At 45.6% G+C, this 27,403-nt stretch overlaps 1 protein-coding gene across 12 annotated transcripts in view; it reads right to left on the bottom strand.

Moving 5' to 3' along the window:
- The window catches only part of TSNARE1 (t-SNARE domain containing 1), a 693,119-nt gene that overhangs the window by 555,533 nt on the left and 110,183 nt on the right, over nt 1-27,403 (bottom strand). For 2 of the 12 annotated variants that reach the window (XM_073329991.2, XM_073329989.2), the window contains exons 3-4: nt 23,789-24,026; nt 22,720-23,113 (exon numbers count right to left, since the gene is read on the bottom strand). The exons of 5 other annotated variants lie outside the window; for them this stretch is intronic. The gene's annotated coding sequence lies outside the window, so the exon portion shown is untranslated. Of the gene's footprint in view, nt 1-6,716; nt 6,803-12,880; nt 13,131-18,931; nt 19,026-22,719; nt 23,114-23,788; nt 24,027-27,403 lie in introns of all 12 variants that reach the window. 5 more of the 12 variants (XM_073329987.2, XM_073329993.2, XM_078851414.1 and 2 more) reach the window with 4 other exon arrangements.

Genomic DNA, 27,403 nt, shown 5'->3' with positions numbered 1-27,403 from the left:
ATGTGCAGGTGAACGAGCCTCTGATAGTGTGGCTGATGTTATTAGGCCCTGTGATGGTGTCCCCTGAATACATATGTGGGGCACAGTTGGCAACGGGCCTTGTTGCAAGGATAGGTTCCTGGGTTAGTGGTTCTGTTGTGTGGTATGTGGTTGCTTGTGAGTATTTGCTTCAGGTTGGGGGGTTGTCTGTAGGCAAGGACTGGCCTGTCTCCCAAGATTTGTGAGAGTGTTGGGTCATCCTTCAGGATAGGTTGTAGATCCTTAATAATGCGTTGGAGGGGTTTTAGTTGGGGGCTGAAGGTGACGGCTAGTGGCGTTCTGTTATTTTCTTTGTTAGGCCTGTCCTGTAGTAGTTGACTTCTGGGAACTCTTCTGGCTCTGTCAATCTGTTTCTTCACTTCCGCAGGTGGGTATTGTAGTTGTAGTCATGAGGGTGCTTTGTTTGGCGTACACATCTGCAGGCTGGGTGAATTTTAAAAGGAAGTTTTAAGTGGTGCATAGGATTTGCTCTGGCCCCCTGCTAAGGATGCCAACTTTTTAATCACACAAAAATGAGCACCCCTGCCCCACCCCTTCCCTGAGGCCCCAGCGTGCAGTCTCCGGAAGGGAGTTTGGGTGCAGGAGGGGGCTCCGGGCTGGGGAAGGGGTTGCGGTGAGGGAGGGGGTTCGGGATCCCGCCAGCACTTACCGTGACTCCCAGGAAGCAACCGCCAGGTTCTTGCAGCCCTGCACAGGCAGCCAGGGAGGCTCTGTGCACTGTGCTCGTGCCTGCAGGCACCGCCTCCACAGCTCCCATTGGTCGTGGTTCCCGGCCAATGGGAGCTGTGGTGTGGGCCCTCAGGGCAGGGACAATGCACGGAGCCTCCCTGGCCCTCCATGCGCCTAGGAGCCGCAAGGACCTGGTGGCTGCTTCCAGCAGCCACACAAAACTAGGGCAGGAAGGGAGCCTGCCTTAGCCCCGGACTCCCGCTATGCCACCAACCACACTTTTAACAGCCTGGTCAGCAGTGCTAACTGGAGACGCCAGGGTCCCTTTTTGACCAGCCGTTCTGGTCAAAAACCACATGCCTGGCAACCCTACGCTCTGCACAGGGGTGAATTTAATCCTAGCGGTACGTCTGCTCTGCAATGGGGAGGTGACTGCACCATGCATAGACTAGGGTTGCCACCTGACCGTTTTTCACCTGGAGAGTCTGGTTTTCGGGGCTAAACGGCACTGGAACCAAAAGTCCGGTTACCACAGGGCAAGGGGAGGCACCAGGTCATTAACCCGCGCCAGCCCCTGCTCAGCTGAGCCACCTCCTACCTGCAGGCAGGCTCCTTGAGACAATCCAGTGAGTGATGTGGGGAGGGAAGGAAGGGAGCAGGGCCTGGGGGGCAAGAGGCGGAGATGGGGAAAGGGCCTCGAGGAAGGAGGCCGGGCAAGGGGAAGGGCCTCAGGGAAGTGGCGGGGCCTCAGGGTCCAGTTACCAGCAATTAGAAAGGTGGCAACCCCAGCATAGACATGCCCAAGCTAGCTTTGATTTTGCGAGCTCAAGTAACAACAGGAGCGAAGCCAAGTTAGCACAGGCGGCAGCCACTCGAGTATGTACACAGGGTAGCCCATGCAGACACCCACACAGCTGCAATTTCACTATTACTGTAACTCAAGCTAGCTTTGATCTAGCTCTGGTATGTCTACATGTGCTGTAATCACCCCTCCCAATTGCAGATCCACCAGGCCTCAAGCTCAGCAATCAGAGGGTAACAACTTTCATTCACTGCCTAAAACTCCGCATTCAAGTCGGGTGCCCCAAATAGGCATGGTTCAGTATCCCACTCCCATGCCCTTAAGATATGCGGGTTGTGTTCTTCTGGATTTGAAAGAGGCTATTCAAGGTGTTACAAAACTCCACATACTGTCCCAATCAATTTTAGACCCACTCAGCACAGCTGCACTATGAAGAACTCTTTCAACATCTTCATCCCTTACATGGAGGTTTTTATCATTATTCCCACTGAAATCAATGTCATTGCTTGCAGCAGTACCGTTAATCATGTGTGTAAGTCTTTGCAGCATCATGGATCACACCAATGACTTGTTGGGAATAGGGGAAACCGAGGCAAACAGAAGGGAAGTGACTTGTTCAAATAAAGTCAACGCTCTTTTATATATGTCTGTACAGCGCTTTGCACAATTAGGTCTTCATCCTAATGAGGGTCTCTGTATGCTACTGTAACAACAACAATTAACTTTTTTCTTCCCTAACAAGGAGATGGGAATTCAATTAGAGCTGGTTCACTTGTCTGGTGTTGCTTGTTTGCTTGCTTTTGTTAAAACATTGTTAATAAAAATGGCTTGGAGACCAATTTTGGGCAACATTTTCCAGTTTTTACTTGAAAAACCCAAAGTCACATCTTGTTCCGTAAAAATTGTTGTTTAAGGTAAAAAGTTTTGGTTTTCCGTTTTCAAAAAGCAATTTTTTTAGATGTCGGTTTTTTAAATCTGGGGTTGGGGGCAGGGGAATCAACTTCAGGGAAAAAAAATCAAACATGACATTTTTCAAATTTTCCCAGGGAAAATAATTGGCATTTCTCTATTCGCTCTAATACCGAACATGTCACTTGCCTCTTGGAAACGTGGAACATTCAGGTTAATACTGTATGCAGCTTTTTGCCTCTGTACACACACACAAACAGAGACAAACACACCACTCTCTTCACACCTGTGCAACCCCAGCGAAGCAAATTTATTTGCAATTCAGATATTTGAATAGCGTTTTGGGATCCCCTGGGTGTACGTTGCTCTGTCAATACAAGATCATTATTACAATTGTATGGAGGATGCACGAGTGCTCATTTCAGGGCCTACTGTAAAAAATCAGTCGCTTTCTCTAGCGGACCAGCTTTTTTCAATTAATAAGGCAGAAACTGCAGTTTTAGCTCCTATGGGGATGCAATTCATTGAGCTGCGGGTATTGTGCCGAACCTTGTTTCTAGTTACTCTGTCTCAAACTGTGCGAGCAATATGGACAGTGTCTCCAGTCACTATACATTACTAGATTACCGCTGCATCTGCTGTGCTATGAGCTGGCTAACAAGCATCTGACTTTACTGCCCTGCGTAACAGAAAGAAATAAATGTAAGCCTCAAAGCCCACACGTGCAAAGAGCTCAATACCACAACAATGAGGCAGAAAGTAGGTGGGAACAGCAGGGCCGGCCAGAAGAAGGCAACACACCTGCAGATACCCTCACCGATACACCAAAGTGCGGCAAGCTGTAATGATGAGCACATACCAGCTGTCCACCAGGAAGCCCTAGCAGAGGAAACAGCTGCCACTTCAAACCATTCACTCCCCAGAGAGGTGAGACTGAGATGTTTGCAAGGCTGTTATGCAGAAGGGTTCGGGTGGGGAAGGCCAATGCAAGGAGAAATTCTACTCCAGATTAATGAGTGTTTCAATATTATAAATCATCATTAGCTGCTACTAACAATTTTAAGATTGATGTAACTTCACATTAACACCACTGACTTAAGGTTAGTACTGTACCTCAGAACTCTTCTACTGCAGTGCAACAAACAGCTTTCACTTCTCTGCTCCCCTTCTCACCTCCTCCCACTCCCCCCTAGACTTTCTCCTTCTGTTCTTCCCTTCCCTCCACACTCTGCTGTCATATGAGCTCCTCATTCAGGTCCTTCCTTTAAGCTACACAACCACTTAAGCAAGTCATTTACCTGGAAGCTGGAGGTTGTCAGTACCTCTCTAATTTATTTTTTCCTGTCTGGAAATTGCAGTTAGACAAATTCAGTCTGAAAATAACACGAACACTTTTAATAGGGAGGGCAATGAACCACTGGAACAATTTATCAAGTGTTGTGGCGGATTGTCCATCACTGGCCCTTTTTAAATCAGGATTGGATATTTTGCTACGAGGTCTGCTCTCGGAATTATTCTGGGGAAGTCCTATGGCCTGTGTGATACAGGAGGCCAGGCTAGATGATCGACCAAAATCATCTCCAGCCCTAGGTGCCACCAGAACAGAGCCATTTCATACCTAACTTCTTTCACTTACTCCCTGACAATGTGAAGTAGGACCACAGCAGAGAAACTCAAAATTATACTGCTCTACCATCCAGGACTTTGGACCAGTGCCATAAAATCACTGCTAGACAGAGAGAGACCAGTGGCAACTTTAAAAGTCTTATATCTTATGAACCATCAGGGCTAGAAATGTTTGCTGCACATCTATACAATAATACCTATGAGAGGCTTGGTGGTCTAATGGGTACGACACTAGACTGGATTGGGACTCAGGAAATCTGGGTTCTTCTCCCAGCTCTGCCACTGGCCTGCTAGCTGACCGTGGGCAAGTCACTGGTCTTCCCTCCTTTCATCTGTCTTGTCTATTTAGATCACATCCTCTTCAGGGTAGGGACTGTATCGTTACTCTGCATTTGTACAGTGACCTGTGCAATGGGGCCCTAACCTTGGATGGGGCCACTATAATAAATATTATTCATTATTAATAATAATAATAATAATTAATAACAATAACACCACCTCCCAGTAACCGGAATGTTGTAACCCCAGTATTTGAACAACAATGTATGAATCAACTCCACTGGATCTGAGAAACAGTGGCTAGTAAAATCATATTGCAACTGAAATGTGAAGTGGGGGTGGAGGGGGAAGAAGGAGGGAGGGGGTGTTTGCAGGAAGCAAGAGGACAATCAGAATGCCATGACTTTAAAAAAGTCTGATACTTATTTTAACCTTGAAGGCTAGAAGCATTCTGGCCAGACCAGTACAAATGTTTTCAGACAGGGCTTGAAAAAGGTACCAGACACCTAGTAGCCAGAGCCAAATGTGGAAAAGGAAGAAGGCAAAAGACTCGAATAGTGAGGCCAAGGGGACAACAACCTGGTGAAAACCCCCATCTGCTAGGAAGGGGGAAGTTACTGGGATTTTTATCAGGGCACCAGGTACCTGGACCCTCCTTAGGGAGCCATTTTAGATATCAGTCTCCAGCTAGTAGGTGTGATAAATGTGAGCTCCACCATCTCACATATAAACACACATGCTGCTGGAAGGGAGACGGACCAGTGCTACATGCCTTCGGGGTCTCCTGACTGCTGCAAGGATGAGGAGAAAAGGTCTGATATGCTACACACACAACACTTCATGACCACCACCACTGCCTACTTCTTGCAGTGCATACAGGCTTCTGCAGCAGCATAAAACTGACATAGAGGAGATCTTCACTGCTGCCCAGCAAAGCTCTGAGCAGCAACAGAGGCATGGAAACAATCTTCCTGAGTCTGCAGACAGTACTGCAATGTTTTTCCATTTGATTTACACTTGGAAGGTTATCTCCACAACCATTAGAACTGGGAACCGTTTATTTTAATGATCTCATGCACCCTGCAGAAAATGATGGCTTAAGCCATGTCAATCTCTAGAGAACTCTGCCCATTTCTTATCAGGCGTGTGAGATTTTTCATTGCCCTGCTTTCAGGATCAGTAACCCCCTTCAAAGCACAGGTCTTAAAAACCATTGATCCAAGTCAATTTCAATCCCCAACAACAAATATGTTATTTTACTCTCAGTATGTAACTGAAAGAGCAAACACAACTTTCCTCCCTGGTAGCTGTTTACACTCTATTCTTACTTCTATTTAGGTGGAAGTATTTAAATTATATAGACAAATTGCACCTTTGCCCTTCTGCATTAAATATTAAAACAGATGTTTTTTGTTGTTTGGTCTTCTAATATCCTTTTTACAAAGGAATGCCTGCTGCAAACAGAGTGTGTTCTACTTTCCATTAGTGTTGTTCTCTATGAATTATTATATTACACACATCTATCTTTCCCTCTGATCTCAGAACAACATTAAACCTTTGTTTGATAATGGAAGTTTACAACAGTCACTGTATCTCTCCTACCACAGTGCTTCTTTTATGCAAACACAACTCTGAACAAAAATCTCCTTTTATGTCAGCATGTACAAGACCTTTCATATTATCTATTGTAGTAAATATAGCACTAGATGAACTAAACACATGCAGTAAAAGGAGAATTTAACTGCATGGAAAGTTAGTAAATCTTGGATGACAGATTAAATTCTAGGTCACAGCTTGAGATGCCTGCTGTTTTTGTTTACTGGAACAGCTTTGGGACCCTAAGTGAGTGTGGATTTAAGGGGACCAGCAAACAGAAAAAACTGTGGGTATGTGTGTGACTTTCCCTTCTGGTGTTATCTGGACTGGTGATCTGCTAGGTCACTCCAACCCTTGACTCTGGGAGCCAGGCTTACCCTGCTCTGGTGTAAGAACCCCCACTCTTTGGCTATTCACGCACAGCCTCTGGCATCTAAGCTGTTCCCAGCTACTTACAACTGAATGACATTAGCCATTATCTCCGGACCCAGACACAACCCTAGGAACCTCCGTCCTACAGTGTCCAGTTATGCCCGCTAGACACTGCAAGCTTATATGAGTTCATCAATTTAACAAAGAAATTGGTATGTATCAGGCTTGTTATCCCAAGGGGAGTCTCTGACATGCTTCAAACCAAACGCACTGTTTCAGGTAGAATAAACAAACAGGTTTATTAACTATAAAGATAGACTTTAAATGATTGTAAGTCAAAGCATAACAAGTCAGATTTGGTCAAATGAAATAAAAGCAAAACGCATTCTAAGCTGATCTTAACACTTTCAATGTCCTTACAAACCTAGATGCTTCTCACCACAGGCTGGTGGTTGCTCTTCAGCCAGGCTCTCCCCTTTGATCAGCACTTCAGTCACTTGGTGGTGATGTCTGTATATGGAGGTAGAAAAGAGAGGAGGAGCATGGCAAACGTCTCTCCCTTTTATCATGTCCTTTCTTCCCTCTTGGCTTTGCCCCCCCTTCAGAGTCGGGTGAGCATTATCTCAAGCAGTCCAGCCATTAAGGCCACAAGGCAGCGTGCCTCAGTTTCCCCATTCACGCAGTCCCAGACTGACCAAAAGAAGGGGGTGACTCCCTCAAGTGTCTAACAGATTCTTTTGTTGCTGCCTAGGCCAGCATCCATTGTTCCTGTGAGGCTGGGCTGGGTTTGTCCCATCCATGCCCTGATGAGGTGTGAACTGCCTCTCTGTTCTTGGAGAGTTTTGCCTGGGCTTATTTTAAGCTATGAGGATACATTTTCAGCCTTATAACTACATACATGAAATTATAACCTATAACCTTATTTACATGACTTTAACATCACTGCAACAACCATGCTCAGTGCATCATGAGCCTTCCGAAGACATCCAACATAACAAACTTTGCACTGGATACCACACAGTCATTTTATAAAGATGAAGATGGGGGTGCAGGGTGTTCCCCCGAGGTACAGAGCATCACACCTCCCCTCTTAGTTTACTGCAAGAGGATTAGTCACTGACTAGCTTGAAGACAATTTGTGTTATGTAAACCTGGCATCCAGTCATTAAGGCCACAAGGCAGCGTGCCTCAGTTTCCCCATTCACACACACAGCAAACCAGGTTTGTTATGGTTTCTCTACTGTGATCAGCTGTAAATCTGTTCACAGGTATTAACTGAGAACTAGCGTTACCAGGTTTAACATCCGTGCCAAAATTCTTATCCCAAAACTTAACATTAATACCAAAAAATGTATCACAGATGGGTGTTTACTAGTATCTTTATGATACCATGCCCTCTGTTCAGATAATGTAGTTTGAGGTTAGTTTGTTCATTACCCATGGTGTCCTTTGACTCTCTCCCATGTAATCAGTTACTGGCTTTTCTTTCCCTCCGGTGTTCCCTTCTGTGTGGGCTCTTAATTTAATCATGTTTCTGGCATTTTGCTATATCAGGGTCTGGCAAGATAAGAGTCCAGGGGGATCCTGCACATTGGCTGGCCCTTTGGGGAGCAGTCTCCCAACCCCAGGACTGTACATATGTAGAAAATCCAGCTCCCCTTTTGGGGTTACCCGGTGTTTCCCCCTCCTAGAACTGAGTCCTTCCTTGCCCCCTTTTCCCAGGAGACTATGACCTATGCTCTGTGGGCTAGGTGTGTTTACCCTTTGATCAGAGTCACCTTTCCCCAGCAGCTTTCCCATAACTGCTCTCTGTGTCTCACCAGCCTGGGGGAAAACACTCCCTTCTCTGTCAGATGGGTCACTTCTGTTCTCACAAACGACCCCCTGGCAATTTCCTGGTCCCAACTCCTCTGCTGTCCCACGCTTTGGAGCTGCAGCTTGATGTAAAGAGACACAGTTACCTTCCAAAAACTTTTCAGAAATAGCATCCGTGTGCCCTCTGCCACCCCATTCTCTGTCCCTGAGAAGTCAGCTGTGTGATGGCTCCCTTCCACGAAGTCAGTCACACCATTCCTTCTCAAAACCTGGGTCACAGGCTGACTGCCTGGGTGCACAGATGCTGACCCAGCCATACTCTGAGTGTCCTGGGCATCCTGTCCCAAATGACTAGGGAAGAGACATTCTTGTACCCCTACTAGTCCTTCCTCAGTTTCTTCCTCTGGGTCCCGTCCTAAGACACATTCCTCTGTGCTCCCGAGGAAGGGTTCTGTCTCTTGTTCAGCTGCAAAACTCTGCCAGCTAAAAACTGGGATGGTTTCCTTAATCACTGAGGACACCTCTCCTGCCCCTGCACTGGAGGGCATGTTGCCTTCTGCTGGAAAAGAGCTAGTCTCAGCCCTTCCCATACTTGGAAGCACCCTGCTTCCCTGTGTTACAGAGTCACAGGAATCCTCACCCACCTCTGTGGCTTCTGAGATCCCCTGCCCCTTCTCTGGGCTCTCCTCTGGGACACATTGCTCTATGCTCCCTAGACCTGGTTTTGCCTCTGATTCAGCTGCAAGCTGCTGGCAGCTAACAATCTGGACAGTTCTCTCCCTGGCAGGCATTACACCCTCATCCCTTCCTGATATGGTGTTGCCTCCAGCTGCAGTGCAGGAGTTGGTCTCAACCACCCTCCCACTGGAAGCATGTGGTTTCTCACTGCTGCAGAAGAATCAAGGAGACTCTCTCCCATTCTCTCAGCAACTCCTGAGACCTTACCCTTTCCCTCGGGGGTCCCAGCATAAAACTCCCTCCTGCTGCAGGCAAATACTTTAACCTGAGCTACACGGAAAAAATCATTACCCAGGAGCAGGTCAAATAGGAGGTGTTCTATTACCCCCACAGTCAAAACACTTTCCAAACCTTCCCAAAACACATGGATTTTAGCTAGTGGTATGAGGAATCTGCCATAATTCGCCCACCGCCACAATCTCTGCCATTTGGCCAGGTAGCATACTGGTCTTTGGGACCACACTCTGCTTAACCAGAGAGATCTGGGACCCTGTATCCCTCTGCCCCAAGTATTCCCTGCCATCAATTTGGACAGCCTTAAAGTGCTCCATATCTGGTTCTGCAGAAGCTAACCTCACAAAACCAATATGATCGGTTCCAATTGCTTGGGGGGTTTCTGTGTTGAGGACAGCAGAACTAACAAGAGCTATTGGTTGCCCTCTTCCTCCTAGCACAGGGCATGTATTCCTGAGATGGTCAGTGGAATTACACTGATCGCACCTTTTGGGCTCTTCTGCTTTTACAGGCGATTTGGGATGAGAGTTAAGAGGAATGTTTTTGGGGAAGAGAAGGTTTAGGCTCTCAACCCACTTCTCTCTTCCCAGGAGCAAAATGGGATCCTCCCTCCCCACCAGTTTTAAACCCCTCTTTCTGTGGCCTGCCCTCAATAAATGCCTGATTCTGTTCAAAGGCATCAGCTAAAAAAGCCATCTCATCAGCAGACCACAGCTTGGGACCCAGTGAGCTATCCTGAGCTCAGCAGAACCCTATCCAAGATGTGCCTTCTGTCAGCAGGATTTTCCAATGCAATGTCCCCTGCTCCTGCCACCTCACCCACGTACTCGTCCCTTCTTCCCTGGCTTTCCCTGTCCTTTCAGCTTCCCATCCTGGCTTCAACGCTCTTCATAACCTAGCTCCCACCTCTCTTCACCATCTCAACCACTGCTTGGTCTCCAGCCCAACTGCATGCACTCCTCCCAGTTTCACGGATGTCTCAGGAGCTCCCACCCTGACCCAGCCTACCACGTCCTCTCCTCCTTCAATTACTATTTATTTGTTTTCCAGTACTGCCTAGAGACCCCAGTCAAGACCCAGAGTTGGTCAGCAGCAGAAGCAGGAAGAGAATCCATGTGGCCGAAGTCCAGCGTCCTAGCCACTAAATCACACTTACAAATCCCTTCTACCATGAGGCCTATGTCAGTTGTCCTTCCCCCTTTTCCACAAGAAATGAAGGAGAGAGAGAGCATGAGAAAGAGGTAAGAAAACTAGACAAAAGACAGGGAACCTGAAGATGCTCGCCGAACAGTGTCCCACTAGGAACTGTCCTGTCCTCACATCTTTTTCATCTAATACCTGAGTTCGTGAATATAAAACATCCAGATATTCACAGCCGAGTGCAAACTACTGCTGAGCAGCCAAGTTTGCCTGCAGTCCTGCTGCCTCAACCAGCATCTAATCCGCTGCTTCGCAAAGTGCTTTGGGTCTGAAAAGTGCAATAGAAAACCGCAGTCTAATTCCATTCACAGTGCTACCAACGCTCATGATTTTGTCATGAGTCTCATGATCATTGTTGTTTTCCTTAAAGCCCCAGCGCCTGGAGTCAAGTGGGTATGGGATGATTTCAGCCTTCAATTCTTAAAGAAAAAGTAGCCCTCTTCTAGCCCTCGTGGCTGTGGAGAAAGCTTTAAAATGTAACCCCAGTGCACCCTAAAGGCTCCAAAAGCGGAAGGCAAATAAAGAGAACCCAAATCTGGTATGTTTACATCATGTCATGATTTTAAAGCCAATCTCATGATCTTTGGTGAGCCTGACTAATGATTTTTGAATGTCTGGGGTTGGCAACACCATATTCGTTGCTGGCCTTGCTCCCCAGAAGCAGGGTGCAACATTAAAGGGGACATACAGAGGGGGCCTTGAGTCCTGATTCCCCAGAGGGGCTCTACTGCAGAGCCAACTGCAGCGAGGAGGGAAGAACAGCTCGAGCTCCCAGATCCAGAAGGGCACGAGTGAAAACGAGTCAGGGCTTTGAAATTCAAGAGCCATCAGCCCACTTCAGCTCAGTGCCCTGAGCACAAAGCAGCTGACAGAGCAAGGCAGAAATGCCGAATGCCGGGGTGTAATCAGTTCAACCAATGCCACTCCCCCTACAAAGCCATTTGAGCAGCCCCTTGTATGCCAAGGCCCGCGATTCAGTGTGCAGCCTGCTCCCCGACACTAAGGCCCCAGTGCTGGGCCCTAACAGGCGGGTGTGGAGGGGGAGTCAGCAGGGAACATACCCACAAATGGTAAAATTTTGGAAAGGGCTACCGGCTGCCAGCCCAAGCAGCTCGGAGCAACGCCATGTGGCACCAGCTTGCCAGTGTGAGCGGAGCTCACATGACCCAGGCCACTCTGTGCCTGCAGGTTTGGCAGCATTGTCTGAACCAGCCCTGGCAGGGAGCTTGTCAGCTCCAGGGAAAGCAGGTGGAAGAGCCCCTCAGAGAGTATGGGAAGAGGTGAGTGGCAGGTCAGTGCAGGGTGGGAGAAGGCTGAGCTTTGCTAGCTGATCTATGCCCTGACTCTCAGCCCCACAAACCCTTACTCTAACCTGACTTCTTCCTATGTCATAAACAAAACTGCCCCATGCATTTTACCCCCTTCCCTGAACCCACCTGTCCCACACCTGACACTGCGGTAACAGCACCATGGAAATTACACCGGCAAGATCTGGGAGAAGCCAGGAATGCTGCCCTCTTTCTTCCCTCTAAATGAGTAAATAGGCAGCTTTAAATTAGTGAAGGTTCCTTTCCACCTCAAGCACTGGATTCTCCAGCAAGGACACATGCTTCCCATGTGGGGGAAGTCAGAGAGGAAGGAGGAAAAATGAGACATTTCCTCTTCCATCCACACATCCTCATGGCTCACAGCTATCATTGGTGCTCGATGGGCACAAAGACGTTTCAAAAACCTGGGAAGCCAACTCTACTTAGAACAAGTGAAGGTGCACGCTAAACTACAAACACAGGCTGTCTATGTCTTTGTACCTTACCTGTCACCACAGTTTCCTATAGATAATGGCAGCATGGTGGGGAGGTCTGCCCACGCAAATGGGTGACAGGGACGCCTGCGTTACAATATCGGCTCTGCCACTGACTCCCTCCGTGGCCATGGGCAAGTCATTTTCCCTCACTGTACTCAGTTTCTCTGTCAAATAAGGATAATACTTACCTGCCCGGCAAGGGTTAATTAAAACAGGCCAGTGCTTTGAAAAGTAGAGCAAAACACAGGGATAATAATGCTTTGTACTAATCCCTGTCCTAAATGACTTCATCAAATATATCAGCTAAAAGTAGCCTCAGAGTAGAGAGCACTTCAAGCTCAAGTTCAGACAAAATTTTACTATATGTTTTAAAAGAGTCACTTATGGGAAAGGTCAGACATGGCCCTTACAGTGAGTTCCACTCCATTTGTATTGTTAAAAAAATCAGTCAGGCTTTAACAAATCCAAGTGAACCTTGTGCATCTATTCCCATCCCAACTCCCTCTGCTCATACTAGTCTCTTTGACCATCCACACGTTCTTGTCACTCTCAGGGCAAGTGCCTTCTCCTCTGCATCTCTCCTCAGAGCCAAACACCCAAACGCTCCATCTAATTGCAAATCTCAGCTGAAAGCATCTCGCTCCTCCCTTGCCTCTTCATTTCCAGCTCCCTCTATTGTTATTTAATTCCGGGTTCCATTTTTAAATAAAAGACACCATAGAAGATGGAGGCCTTATACCACAAGAAAGCCAAAGGAAGCTGAAGGTGCTCAACACCTCACATGACTGGGCCCTTACTCTGGATTTGGTGTTCAGGAGTGTTTTTGCAAAGAGTAGCCCTTTAACCTCCGCATTGGCATGTTCCTACTGCCCTGGTTCTGATAATTGCCACTACAAAGCAAACGTATGTGAGTCAACATGTGCTCTGTTTAGTTCAGGCCATTCACAGGGTCTGGAGAGAGTTCATTTTTCTTAGTCTTATTATCCTTCCTCTGCCACTCAAGAGCTTTAAAGATGTACCATCTTGTTTACAGGAGTGTTCTGTGCACTAAAAAGGGAAGGACAGCAGAAGAAAAATATTTACGAACAAAGGAGATAATACATAAAGCTTACAATTACTTGACATGACATATGGTAAATAAGAGACAGAAAAAGGCTTCTAAGGTTTGTACAAAGCCTGGATTTTTCTTCCACACTTTCCAAGGATCGATAATACATGTTCCACACAGTTGCCATCTCCCATAGAAACAACCCTCCACCCCCAAAAAATTAACATTTCATAAAAAATTTTCAATCAGGAATGACATTTTAGAACTAAAGTTTTTAAAACAACTTCTTGCTCACCTAACACAGAGACAAGAATAATATGAAATCTCTGTCTTAAACATAACAATCAATATGATCGGGGGAGGAAACTCTATTGATTGAGCCATTTAACCAAGATATTTAAGCCCTGATGCAGAATATAAGTGCTATGTATTAGCTATTTAAAAGCTCCTAATTCTAGCTTTATAGCTTTTTCCTTTCTCCCTACTTCAGCTCAATTCAAAAATCACATTGCACTGAAATATTTTTTACTCCTTATGTCACCAGGGATAACAATATCCAGTGGCCGGAAGCTGAAGTCAGCAAAGATCAAAAGGGAAATTGGATGCACATTTTGAACATTGAAGAAAACTAACAGCTACAAACATTCACCAAGGGATGGGGTAGACCATCACTTGAGGTCTTTGAACCAAGACTGGATGTCTTTCTAAACGATCTGCTGTAGCTCACCCAAAAATTAGGGGCTTGATGAATGAACCACTTGTTGACATTTCAAGGTCTGGGTTCTGCAAGAAATCAGAGTAAAGGAATGCCACTGCTCCTTCTGGTCTTAGCAATCTACGAACAACTGCCCATGTGATAAGTAAAGTGAGAGAAAAAGATACACACAGACTACATTTCTCAGAGTAGCAGCCATGTTAGTCTGTATCCTCAAAAAGAAAAGGAGGACTTGTGGCACCTTAGAGACTAACCAGTTTATTTGAGCATAAGCTTTCGTGAGCTACATCTCACTTCATCGGATGCATACTGTGGAAAATACAGAAGATGTTTGTTTTTATACACACAAATCATGAAAAAATGGGTGTTTATCACTACAAAAGGTTTTCTCTCCCCCCACCCCACTCTCCTGCTGGTAATAGCTTATGTAAAGTGACACTCTCCTTACAATGTGTATGATAATCAAGGTGGGCCATTTCCAGCACAAATCCAGGTTTTCTTCCCCACCCCCCGACACGAGAGTGATCAGACTACAGGGATTCTCCAAACCCCCAAGAACATTCTCCTCCTTACCCACATGAATCTGATTAAGTAGGGCACATGGGTTTTCACTATTTGCAACCAAGCCTGAAATATTTTTGGGTGAAACATTTGCAACCAAGCCTGAAAACATGTGGTCTAACGAAAAACCTGTAATTCATCCTAGATTTGTTGAAATTTTCACTGAGGTTCTGGGACACTCTGTACCTCAAAGCAGCAGCCTGGAATCCCCATATTCACCTCTGTCATATAATTATGATGTGTTTTGTACAAAGCAAACCTAGTGAGGAATTATTTTAAAAGTCTTGATCTGTTCAACACTAATATCCTGTTGGATTGTATGTGAAGTTTTGAAGTATTGTTATATGTTGTGAATTCAGGAACACCCAGGGCATACAACAAAGGGGGAGCAATCACCAGCCAGACAGGGGTTAATGGCTCATCCACACCCAATCCACTATCCCAGAGACTTCTCCGAGAAAGTACCTATGCTATGGACTAACACAGGTCACAGCAAGGGTCTTTCTAGCCAGCTGGAAAAAAGTATAAAAGAGGGAGAGTGACTTCATCACTTTGCCTCTTCCCTTCCCCCGCCCCACTCCCCCAACTCAACACCTGGAAAATCATCTGGAAGAAAAAGACTTTGAACGAGGGAGTTTGGTCCCAGGCTGGAATAGGGTTCAGTCTCTGTATTGAGGCACTGTAAGCTGCTTGTACCACCTGTTAGGATGAGACACGGCTTGATTCAAATCTTGCTTAGTCTGTTTAAATTAGAATTTAGGCTGCACATTTATTTTTTAGAGTAGCAGCCGTGTTAGTCTGTATTCGCAAAAAGAAAAGGAGTACTTGTGGCACTTTGTTAGTCTCACAAGTACTCCTTTTCTTTTTACATTTATTTTTGTTTCTGAAGTAACCAACTCTAATCTCTCTGCCTGCTACTTATAATCACTTAAAATCTCTTTCCATAGTTAATAAATCTGTTTTATATTTTTACCTAAAACTCTGTGTTTTTGGAAGAACTGCTTGGGGGATCTCAGCTCAGACTACAAAGGCAAGTGTGTGTCCATTTCACACTAAGGGAGTGGCGAACTACTTAAACTTTCACTGTAAGACGGTACAGTTCTGGGGTGCAAAGCTTAGAGCTCGGGGGAACTGGCTGGAGCCTCCCTATTGATGGCTCATGAGTGGCTGGGAGAGCATTCATGTAACCAAGTTGAGTGTGTTCCTGCCTGTGGGTGGCTGTAGGTTTCAGAGGGGTAGCCATGTTAGTCTGTATCAGCAAAAACAACAAGGAGTCCTTGTGGCACCCTAGAGACTAAGAAATGTATTTGGGCATAAGCTTTAATTTGCAAACTTGACACCATCAAATTAGGCCTGAATAAAGACTGGGAGTGGCTGGGTCACAACAAAAAGTAATTTTCCCTCAGTTGATACTCACTCCTTCTTGTCAACTGTTGGGAATGGGCCACATCCACCCTGATTGAATTGGCCTTTTTAGCTCTCACCCCCCAACTTGGTAAGGCAACTCCCATCTTTTCCTGTCCTGCCTACTGTATTTTTCACTCCATGCATCTGATGAGGTGGGTTTTAGCCCACGAAAGCTTATGCCCAAATAGATGTGTTAGTCTCTGAGGTGCCACAAGGACTCCTCGTTGTTTTTGTGAGTGGCTGTGTAAGTGCAGTGCCTGTCAGAGGCTTGGAGCTTGACATGAGCATCAGAGTGTGAAGGACAGCCCAGGCGGTGGGTTTGGAAGACTCTCCAGCAGTCCAGGTTGCACCCGAGGGACCCTATCACAGGTTCACAAACCTTTCCTACGAACTGAGTCTCAATTTGCAGCCAACCTGGGCCAGTTTATTTTTTGTACCACAGTGGCCATGGGCACACATCAAGGCCCAATGGTTCAAGGCACCGAGCACAAACTAAACAAAGACAGAACTTGCAATGTGCATATTAGGCAACAGGGGGATGCATCACAACCATGAAAAATTCACAACACAGTTTAATGGTGGAAAAAAAGCTGAAATAGTGATTTCAGATGAGATTTATTTTTTGAGATTGTAACAAATCTATGGTTTCAGAGTAACAGCCGTGTTAGTCTGTATTCGCAAAAAGAAAAGTAGTACTTGTGGCACCTTAGAGACTAACCAATTTATTTGAGCATAAGCTTTCGTGAGCTACAGCTCACTTCATCGGATGCATACTGTGGAAAATACAGAAGATGTTTGTTTTTATACACACAAATCATGAAAAAATGGGTGTTTATCACTACAAAAGGTTCTCTCTCCCCCCACCCCACTCTCCTGCTGGTAATAGCTTATGTAAAGTGACACTCTCCTTACAATGTGTATGATAATCAAGGTGGGCCGTTTCCAGCACAAATCCGGCCCACCTGATGATCACTTTAGATAAGCTATTACCAGCAGGACAGTGGGGTGGGAGGAGGTATTTTTTCATATTCTCTGTGTATAAATAAAGTCTGCTGCAGTTTCCACGGCATGCATCCGATGAAGTGAGCTGTAGCTCACGAAAGCTCATGCTCAAATAAATTGGTTAGTCTCTAAGGTGCCACAAGTACTCCTTTTCTTTTAACAAATCTATGATCACCTAAGATTTCACATTGGGCACAGTTACTCAGCACTTCACAGTTGCAAGCAGGATAAACAGAATTCCGATTCACCTGCTTCAAAAGCGGAGCAACTAAGAGAGTCACTGTTTACCTCTAAGCAGTATAGAGTCTTGGAAACATAGCAGACTTGTTCTGGGTCTGTCCAGTGGAGAGCAGTGTTATGCACACATGAGCACAAACACAAGTCCATTGCATTATTTTTAAAAGTCTTTCCCTATTTCACAAACACTGCTTCAGATTATTAAAACTGACAAGATTTTTAAAATTTAATTGACTTTTGATTCTTCTGATATGCTGATGGTTTGCGTTTGAACCTCATTTACCTTGGAGAGTGGAATTACAGTGGAGAATCCACCACTTCCCTTGGTAGTTTGCTCCAATAGTTAATCATCCTCACTGTTAAAAATCTAGGGGTAGCCATGTTAGTCTGTATCCATAAAAACAACAAGGAGTCCGGTGGTACCTTAAAGACGAACATATTTATTTGAGCATAAGCTTTGGTGGGTAAAAGAAGTGGGGTTTTTACCCCTGACAGCTTATGCTCAAATATATCTGTTCGTCTTTAAAGGTGCCACCGGACTCCTTGGTGTTACTGTTAAAAATGTCAGGTTTCAGAGTAGCAGCTGTGTTAGTCTGTGTCCACAAAAAAAAAAAGGACTTGTTGCACCTTAGAGACTAACAAATTTATTTGAGCATAAACTTTCACGAGCTACAGCTCACTTCTTTGGATGCATTCAGTGGAAAATACAGTGGGGAGATTTTATATACACAGAGAACATGAAACAATGGGTGTTACCATACAGACTGTAACCAGAGTGATCAGGTAAGGTGAGCTATTACCAGCAGGAGAGTAAAAAACCTTTTGTAGTGATAATCAAGGTGGGCCATTTCCAGCAGTTGACAAGAACGTGTGAGGAACCGTGGGGGCAGGGGGAGAAATAAACATGGGGAAATAGTTTTACTTTGTGGAATGACACATCCACTCCCAGTCTTTATTCAAGCCTAATGTAATGGTGTCCAGTTTGCAAATTAATTCCAATTTAGCAGTCTCTCGTTGGAGTCTGTTTCTGAAGGTTTTTTGTTAAAGAATTGCAACTTTTAGGTCTGTAATCAAGTGACCAGGGAGATTGAAGTGTTCTCTGACTGGTTTTTGAATGTTATAATTCTTGACGTCTGATTTGTGTCCATTTATTTTTTTACGTAGAGACTGTCCAGTTTGGCCAATGTACGTGGCAGAGGGGCATTGCTGGCACATGATGGCATATATCACATTAGTAGATGTGCAAGTGAACAAGCCTCTGACAGTGTGCCTGATGTGAAGGGAAGTGGTGGAACAAATGCGGTTGTATTGTAGAGCTCCAACCCCTCAGACAGAGACAAACACCTACAAGATCTCTATCAAGCATTCTTACAACTACAATACCCACCTGCGGAAGTGAAGAAACAGACTGACAGAGCCAGAAGAGTACCCAGAAGTTACCTACTACAGGACAGGCCCAATAAAGAAAATAACAAAACGCCACTAGCCATCACCTTCAGCCCCCAACTAAAACCTCTCCAATGCATCATCAAGTATCTACAACCTATCCTGAAGGACGACCCAACACTCTCACAGATTTTGGGAGACAGGCCAGTCCTTGCTTACAGACAGCTCCCCAGCCTGAAGCAAATACTTACCAGCAACCACACACCACACAACCAAAACACTAACCCAGGAACCTATCCTTGCAACAAAGCCCGTTGCCAACTGTGTCCACATATCTATTCAGGGGACACCATCGTAGGGCCTAATCACATCAGCCACACTATCAGAGACTCATTCACCTGCACATCTACCAATGTGATATATGGCATCATGTGCCAGCAATGCCCCTCTGCCATGTACATTGGCCAAACACCATGTATACACATAACTCACTGGGACTGTCTTCTCTTTGCTCATATCAAATGTGATCAGGTCATGATCGTTGGTCCCTCTGCAATTTCCAGCCCAGAGATCAATTCATCTTTATCTGTAATAATGAGATTCAAGATAGAGTTACTTCATGTTGGGTGAAAAATCTTGTGTGTCAGAAAATCGATATTTTTTAGAAACTCTAAATAATGTTTTACTACTGCCTGCAGGAGACCTCCAGCATACATCTCCCAAACTGAAGTCCTACATAACACAGTTTTTCTTTCCACACATTACAGAGAGGTGCTTGCGGAGTAACTCATCCTGTTCTTTCAGTTGATTCAGTGGTCTATATCACAGCCTTGCCAGTACCTCTTTCTTGGGTTTAGTTAGCACACTGATCTGTATGATCATGGGTGGCGAGGATAAAAGGCTAGGGGAGGCTGTGCCTCCCCAAACAGCGCTATGTGGTCCCGCCCATGCTCCGCCCGCAGGTTCCCTCCTGCTTCTCACTGGCGCTCTGCAGTTCTTCCCCCATGGCTGGGGCCGGCCTGCAGCCAGGGACTCTGGGTGGCTGGAGCCAGTGCTTGTGCCGCCCGCCCAGTGTTCGGGGGGGCACTGCCCACTTGGCACTCTGGGGCTTCGGAGGGTCAGGCCGCCCGGGATGCTTGGGCGTGGGGGGGGGGGGGAGACGACTGGTGGTCGTGTGGGGGAGGGGCTTTGGGCTCTGGTGGGGGAAGGGAGGTGGGAGGGGCAGAGCCTCAGGCAGAAGAGGAGGGCTGGGCCAGTGGCTCGCCTCCCCAAGCCCATGGTTCACCCTCTGCCTATATGTATGATTTCAAGATCCTGTTCTCCTGAGTTATCAGTGACTTTAAAACAAGTAACGGTGTCTTTAATGGAGAGTGTCACTGCCTCACACGCACACACATCCATTTTTATCAACTCTCTCCTTCCTACACAGGTAATAACCAGTGATTCTGACATTCCAATTATGCAAATCATCCCACCAGGCTTCAGTAACACTAATTAGATCAAATTTCGGCTCATGAATGCGACTTTCCCATTCCACTTGCTTGTTCCACTCAGTTCTTCTGCACTTGCACAATGTGCAGAGGGTTATTTAAATTTAAAAAAAAAAAAAACTTAATTCATTTTCATTTAAATTCATGACGGTGAATTAGTAAGTTTCTACCCTATGACATACCTGGAAAGAGAAGAAAAGAGAAACACTCCGCTAGGTTGTGTGTTTTAACGGGCAGACTCTTAACAAGATCTTGGGCATTAGCAACAAGCATGCCCCAAATCCAGAACACATTGGCTAAAAGGTGCTCCAGGATCAAATAATTAGGTGCTCAATCTGCCACCATAATCAACCCACGCTAATCCACAGCTGGGTACTCAGTCTACTCTCACTGAAGATGCAGAAAGGCATCAGTAACATGCCATCCTACAAAACGCACCAACAGACTGACCAGAAATTGCTGTCCAGGAGAAAACCGACAACACAGCAGATAGAAATTCAATGGAGAGACTCATACAACCCGCTACTTGTCCCTTGGGACTTTCAGTTGGGGAGCATTAAAGGATCCCTCGGCACATTTTTCCTCCTCCCTAAAAGAGGACACGAACCCAAGTGTCCTGGCTAAATTCCCACTTGGATAGTACCATTCAACCTCCCTAAAATTCTCACTCTGGAAAGCTTCCTGTGTGAAACTGTTAGATAGTGTTTCTGTATGCTGTTAAATAGGTACTATCCTCCCACCCCAGAAGGGGCTGCATTTCAGCATTGGGCAAAGTATTTACTGTATATGTAACAAGCCAAATTCTGCTCTCACTTACACTCATATAACCCCAACCAACTTCAGAATAGAAGATGCTCTAGAAATGTCCTCTTTTTTTTTTCTCTTCTTTTATTAGCAACTAGTCCCATTTCACAGTCTCGTAGTGTACATACTGGGCTCCCACATGGCCATCCAGGAGTCCAAAATGTCAGTTTTATCATTAAAAATCATTTCCAAATGCACTTTTCACAGTTTATTCATAGCAAAGAGTGGCTCATTACTGAGTGAACTTTCAGTTCGTTTCAATGAGCAGAACTGGTTCAACATTTCCCATAAACTCCTGCATCCAATCTACATTATTCATATTTTAAATGGCTATTTCTTCCCATTGACAAACAAGAACAGAATGTATTGGGTTTCATTTTTTGTGCCTTTCAACAGTGTGAAAACGCTACCTGTGTATTTCATTCCAGAGGAAAAGTCTGAAGAACCAACAACCTGCCACAATTAAGGTTAGAAATATCAATTAAAAATAACTCCAATTTATGACATTTTGTTTCTGCCAAGGACAAAACTGCTATTTGTGTATGTAATGGAAGAATTACAGATCCAGCCAAGTGAAGAGGGCCATATAAATATAAAATTATGATTATTAGTGAGGCTTTTATTCAGTTCAAGTGAACATGCTGCAGCAGAATGGCAAGATCCCTTAATGGTACAGTCTATACAACGGCCTAGAAACCAAAGATAGAAAAGATCTAATTAGAGAATCAAATCCATCCATCTGGGGCCAGTGGAGCATTGTACCATTGGTCTATTCTCCATCGCATTGTCAAGACCAGTTTTCAGTGTATCAAGGCTGGAGCTTCCACTAGTTACATTCTAGGCAGGAAAACAGATTTATATGAGAACCGTTACACATCATTTAAAAATCTGAGGACAAAAGAGAGAAGTAAGAAAGCAAGGTGTGTTAGTGCTTATGTAGCTTGCCTGCTTTGGAGCAGACCCAGGAAAATGCAGAGCACTCTCCCAGACCCTACAGACATCAATGGGACTGGAGACTTTTCCTTTAAACTTACCCAATGTCCTCCTTCCACTCTATGTCTCAGGATAAAAAGACAGAGCAGAGCAAATGAAAGCCAGCGGGTCCGAAAAAATAATTTACTGGTATGCCCAGGTTTCCAGCCAATAGGGCTGTGTGTAATAATTGTGTGTAATTTATTTAATCACCAACAATTAGTCCCCTAACCGTGCCTCCGAGCCGAATCTGTATCACCTCATGCAGAGTCTCTCATAAGATGGCATCAGAGAATAATGAAGCAGCACCAAAATAAAAGTGGATTAATCAAAAAAACCAAATAACTTTGAATATTTCACAGCCGCTACGGACAACTTAATCTTGAGCAGTTTTAGCTTAATGGCTTGAGTACTAGCAGGTTAACTATGTACTGCGGATTGTCAAGAAGGCACTTCCAGATGCTGCCAGTTGGGTTCCATCCAAGATAACAGAACGATTTAGCTTCTTTAAGTGCCCCCCATCTGAACTATACAAGCAATCAGACTCTCTCCCTCGCTCACTCTCATCTTCGGTCATAAGGGAGGCTTCAAGCCAAAGGGAACGGGAACGGGGAGGAGAAGCACATTCTAGCTCTGCTCTTCCTATTTCATTAATTGGTTGTATTTATGGAATCACATTTCACATTAAAAGAGCCAGTCGGCTATAATGAGATTCTCCAGCATCCTCCCACAATTGGACAGGAGCAACTGGATGGTTTTTTTCTGGGGCTTTTTAAGACAGAACAAGTCTAATATATTACACATTAAAAAAAAAAAAAGAAAAAAAAAAGGGGTTTTGTAATACAATTGTAACATGTAAGCCAACTTATTACCGAGCTGTAGGGGACAGGGACAAAAAGCACAGATGCTCAGCAGCACATGCAGATTTTAAAAAGTCTTATTATTCTTCAGTGTCTGCCTAGTGCAGTTCCACTCTAAATAGCCACCATTAAGTTTGGTGTAAACAATGCTTACCTGGCTGGGCACAAGTTATGTTGGCTGGAAAACTAGACAAATGACTGCGACGGGGTTGGGACTCACCACCGCAGCGCCTCCTGTTGGTACCTCTGGGAAATAGCTCAGTTCATGTGGAGCACCCTCTGCCGGTGGTGTCCCGTCCGTCTCTCGCCCTTGACTGGCGTCTCGACCCATGTTGCTCCCAGCTCGTGGCATCCTCTTCCGGACACTGCCCTCCAGCAGTGCCCCCAAGTCCACCACACTCGCCCCCTTCCTGGGGGGGTGGGGGGCGGGGGAGAGGTGTTAACAGCAGTCTTTCCAGTTCGCTCCTGCTGCAGTGGCCAACCACAGCCCCTCGAGTCTAGCCCCTCTGTTCAAGGGCCTGTCACGGCCACCCTTCCATGGCCAGGTGCTGTACAAGGAGGAAGAGAGGGACCCAGGCTCACCCACTACTCTGGGTCCCGACCCAGGGACCCTCTAGTGGCAGCCTCCCTGCCTGCCATCTCTTCCCTTGTTTAACTATCCCTGGGCTACTTCCCCTCTGGCCCTTCACACTCTCTAGGCCCTTTCTATCAGGGCCCGCAATCTGGCAGGTATTGGGCTGGAGCCCTTCTATGCTCCCCGAGCCTGCCCAGCACTGCTCTGTCCGAGCTGCCTGTCTCCTGCTTAGAAGACCGACCATCCCCCCTGAAGGTCTGGGACAGACTGCCTGCTCCCTTCCTGGGCAGCCTTATATAGGGCCTAGCCTAGCCCTGGTTGGCTGGCTGTAATACTGGCCCTGATTGGCACCCAGTAGGCCTTTTCCTGATTCACTGCCCTTCTGTGCAGCCGCTCTGGCCTACCCCACCACAATGACATAAGATGATTCCAGGTGTTTGACCAATACGCTATATAGACAGACGGTGGCAGTGTTCTGATTTGAAAAGAAACAATCTGAGAACATATGGAATTCCTTTGTACAGGTGAGTGTCTCAGAACATACAGCTATTTGAGCACTAACAAGTGACCCAACCTCGCTGGTTACAGATAACTCTGGAGGTGCATCAGGTAACACAAGAGGGACTATGTAAAAATAACACCATCTTACCAAATGCATCTGCTCCCTGTGTGTCTCAGAGTCAGCTCCACTACCCTTCCTGACCAAAACAAGGTCCAGCTCCCATTAGCACCGCAAAAGCATCGGGAACAGTGAGATGGGAGTCTGTTCTGCCTCACGTTTCATCAAAAGAACTGTCAAGCTCAGTTCGGACTGCTGAATCTTTGTCACCGGTGACAACGTCAAACAGAAAGAGCAACCAGTTCTCCAGATTGAGTTTGCAGCACTGCTAGTTAGGGAAAAAAACAAAAATCAGTTTTTTGTGTATAGTAAACTGAGCACATTGGGACAACATTGAGAGAAGAAATACTGGACCCTGTGCCACAAGGTCACTTGCAGAGTCACTTTTCTGATTACAACTGTACTTTAAATGGCAGTTTTAAAGGTTACCAAAGTCACCCTTTAGCCATATCATCTTAAATGAACTTTGAAGAAAAACACAAAACACAACCAACCAACTGAGAAGCCGCAAGTTGGGGACAAAACTTCTGGGTGAATACTGAAAAAAGTTTTCCACAAATAAACTTGAATCTTTAAAGGGCTGGCCACTGGCTGGGCCTGCATCCTTACTGCATTTGCTTTCCAGGAACATTCTAGCAAATCAGTTGACTAGCAGGAATATTTGAAGCAGTGAATTTTCAGTGATTATTGCAGAATATTCTAACTCATGACTGAGAGCATTTTTACCAGAACCTTGATTTAGACAGCAAGACCTCATCAACTCAGGGAACAGAAGCATATCATATGACCTGCATTTCCAAGCAAAATGGCTCTCTTTTCAAATACTGATAGCATGCATTGCCAAATAGGGCTACACCTCAAGATTGCAGTGTGTACCCGTTTTTTGCCCATCTAACAGCCCATCTGACCTTTTGCCCTTCAGCAGCAAGTTTAAGGTAAAATGCAGATGTCATATTTATTCGTCTAAGTGTCCAATCCCTTAATTAGGGCAGTCAGGGCCGTGTGCACTATTCCTGATGCTGGTACTCAGCTGCAGTGTTACTTTAGCCATTTAACCATTCTGTACTCTACTTTACCATCAATTGAATAGCAAAATATTGCTTTCCTATCTCTCAGGAGTGTTGTGAGGGTAAATGTTTCTAACGTGTTAAGACCCTTAAGTGAAAAGCACACAGAAGCAGAAAGTATGCGTCGTAGTTTCAACAATATCCTGTGGAAATGAGTTCCACAGGTTAACTATGCATATTTTAAAAATTATTTTCATTTATCTTCTAGAAATGTGTTGCCATTTCAATTCAGAGCTCCCTCTTTGCTCTTGTCTCATGGGAGCTGGTGATCTTGATGCACCGTAAGCCTCAAAGCTTCCCTGTCCATGACACTGTGAAGACCAATAACAATTTCGTTAGCCCTAATGAGCTGACCAAACCCGCTTTGGATGTTTAGATTTCAAAGAGAGCCCCCCACCACCACCACTCTGAACATAACCGGAGCACCAGCAGCCCACAACATAGCACCTCCCTCACCCACAGATTCCCCAGCATTAAACACACTGTTCTTGGGGACGTATGCGGCAGCTCAGGATGGCTGTGGCTGAGGCGGGCATGATCTTTGTCTGAGGAAGGCAGGGCAGGAAGAGGACAGGAGGTGACAAAACTCTAATTGCTGCCAGGACTGAGGAGGATGGGAAAGGGGTCATTCAGAAAGGTGCGTTCTCTTTGGTGGAGCTGGCAATCTTCTTCCCAGCTCAGCCTAGATCGCAGATTTGCGTCACCATGCCTCAGAAAGCCAGTGATTCAGTATAGCCACAAAAAGCCCATAGAGTTCTCAGCACCCCACCTATGGTAGCGTGGAATCGAGATGCCAAAGCCTAGGGCAACTGGCCTCTTGTCCTTCAGGGAGGAAGGCGAACATACAAGGATGAGGAGGCAAAGGAGATGAGAGAGGAACAGCATTCCCTCGCTGAGTCCAACGAGCATGTCACACTTAAGTTGGGAACAAAGACAGGAAGGGTTTGACTGCACTGGCACGTCGTCAGCAACACTTTTGTCTTTCGGGGGTGTTAATAAAACACACACACCCCGAAAGACAACAGGTTTACCGACGAAAAGCACCGGAGTGAAGAGCGCTCTCCTTCCGAGCGAGCCTCAGCAGCTCGTGGAGAGTGGAAGATGTTGGTCAGCGGGAGAGAGCTCTCCTGCCGACAAACAGCAGCTACACAGCGTGCCTTCTAGCGGGACGGCTCTAGAGGCACGGACGTGTTGCTAAAAGCCTTGTCGCGTAGCCACAGCCTTAGTATTACACAGGAGGCATGGAATCCCTTGAATTAAAATCACTGTTGTAAACATTGTACGAAAGATTAGAGTACACACACACACACCCCCTTTAAGTCAGGCATTCCCTAACTTTTCAGTCCTTGACTTTGCAACTTCGAAGTTGTTTTAAGATAGGTTTTTGTGTGCGTACTGTGTTTGTGCGTGTACAATTACACACGTACACACAGAGACATATTATACTGTCAGTTCTACCCGCTATGCCTTCAATACACACACTTTTTTTAAACACAGGAACTTAAGTGTGAAATAGTTACAGTTGCTACACATGCAACAAAAGCAAATAAATAAGAATGAACTCACCCAACAAGTACGTATCCTCTACTCTCCCATCCCCAGGCGCACACTTTGTTGCGACCACAGCCAATACACCACAGCCTCAACCCTCCGCTCTGCACACACCTCTTCACTAATCTTCCCCCTCCCGATACTGTTATGGATGCTTGGTGCTGCAGTATGTTGTGGTAGGAGGGGGGCAGTCTGCTATTGGGGATGTTGGAAGGCATGCATCCCTTGTGTGGCAGAATTCCTTTCCTTTCCTTTGTGGGTTTGTGTCAGGCATGTTGTGTGTGTTGCAACCCTGACTGCTTCAGAATGGAGCTTTCTGTGTCTTCGTTTTCCGGATTTGGAGTTTTTTTAAACGTATACGCATGGGGGAGCGATTTGAGGAGGAGGTGAATGTGTGCGTACTGTGCCAAGGCTGTGTCTCAAAAGTGCATCTACTGACAGAGAAGACGTTATCCATTAGCAGCTGATCTTGATAAATCCATCTCTGTTGGAAGCAGTGCATAAAATCTCCTCCATAATACATATCCACACACATGTATTCATATACTCATACAGCTACATTCAAGTTTTCCGTGAGAATGAAATTAAAATACGTGAATACATATATACAGCGATCTACAAATATGAAAGCAGCCAGTTTCAGCATTTGGAATAAGGCTAGGCAAATATTGCACTTGTTATACAAGAACCGTCTCAAAAATTATTTAAATGAACATGAAAACTAACTTCTGCCTTGGCACTCCTGGCAAGTCACCCACACCACCCTTGGAACTGCAAGATTTGGATACCTCTGCTCTAATGTCTTATCTAACCGGGACCCAACAATCTAATTTCCTGTCTTCGTTTGCTTCCCAAAGACGGAACGAGATTAGCACAATTTTCCCCTATGGGGGAACTCCATCTTAGCTAAGAGTAACGTTCCCCCACTTCAGATCTCCAGCTACAGTCAGTCTAGTCCCTAGATATCATTTCCTCCTTTATTCTCTTCATATCCCAGTGGCCTACAGGGGTCTACTGTTGCGAACAA

Source organism: Lepidochelys kempii, chromosome 2 (assembly GCF_965140285.1).
Source record: "Lepidochelys kempii isolate rLepKem1 chromosome 2, rLepKem1.hap1, whole genome shotgun sequence".
In the NCBI taxonomy this organism is placed as follows: Eukaryota; Metazoa; Chordata; order Testudines; family Cheloniidae; genus Lepidochelys; species Lepidochelys kempii.
Note: the sequence above shows the minus strand (reverse complement) of the source record. Positions and strands in the feature narration are given on the sequence as shown.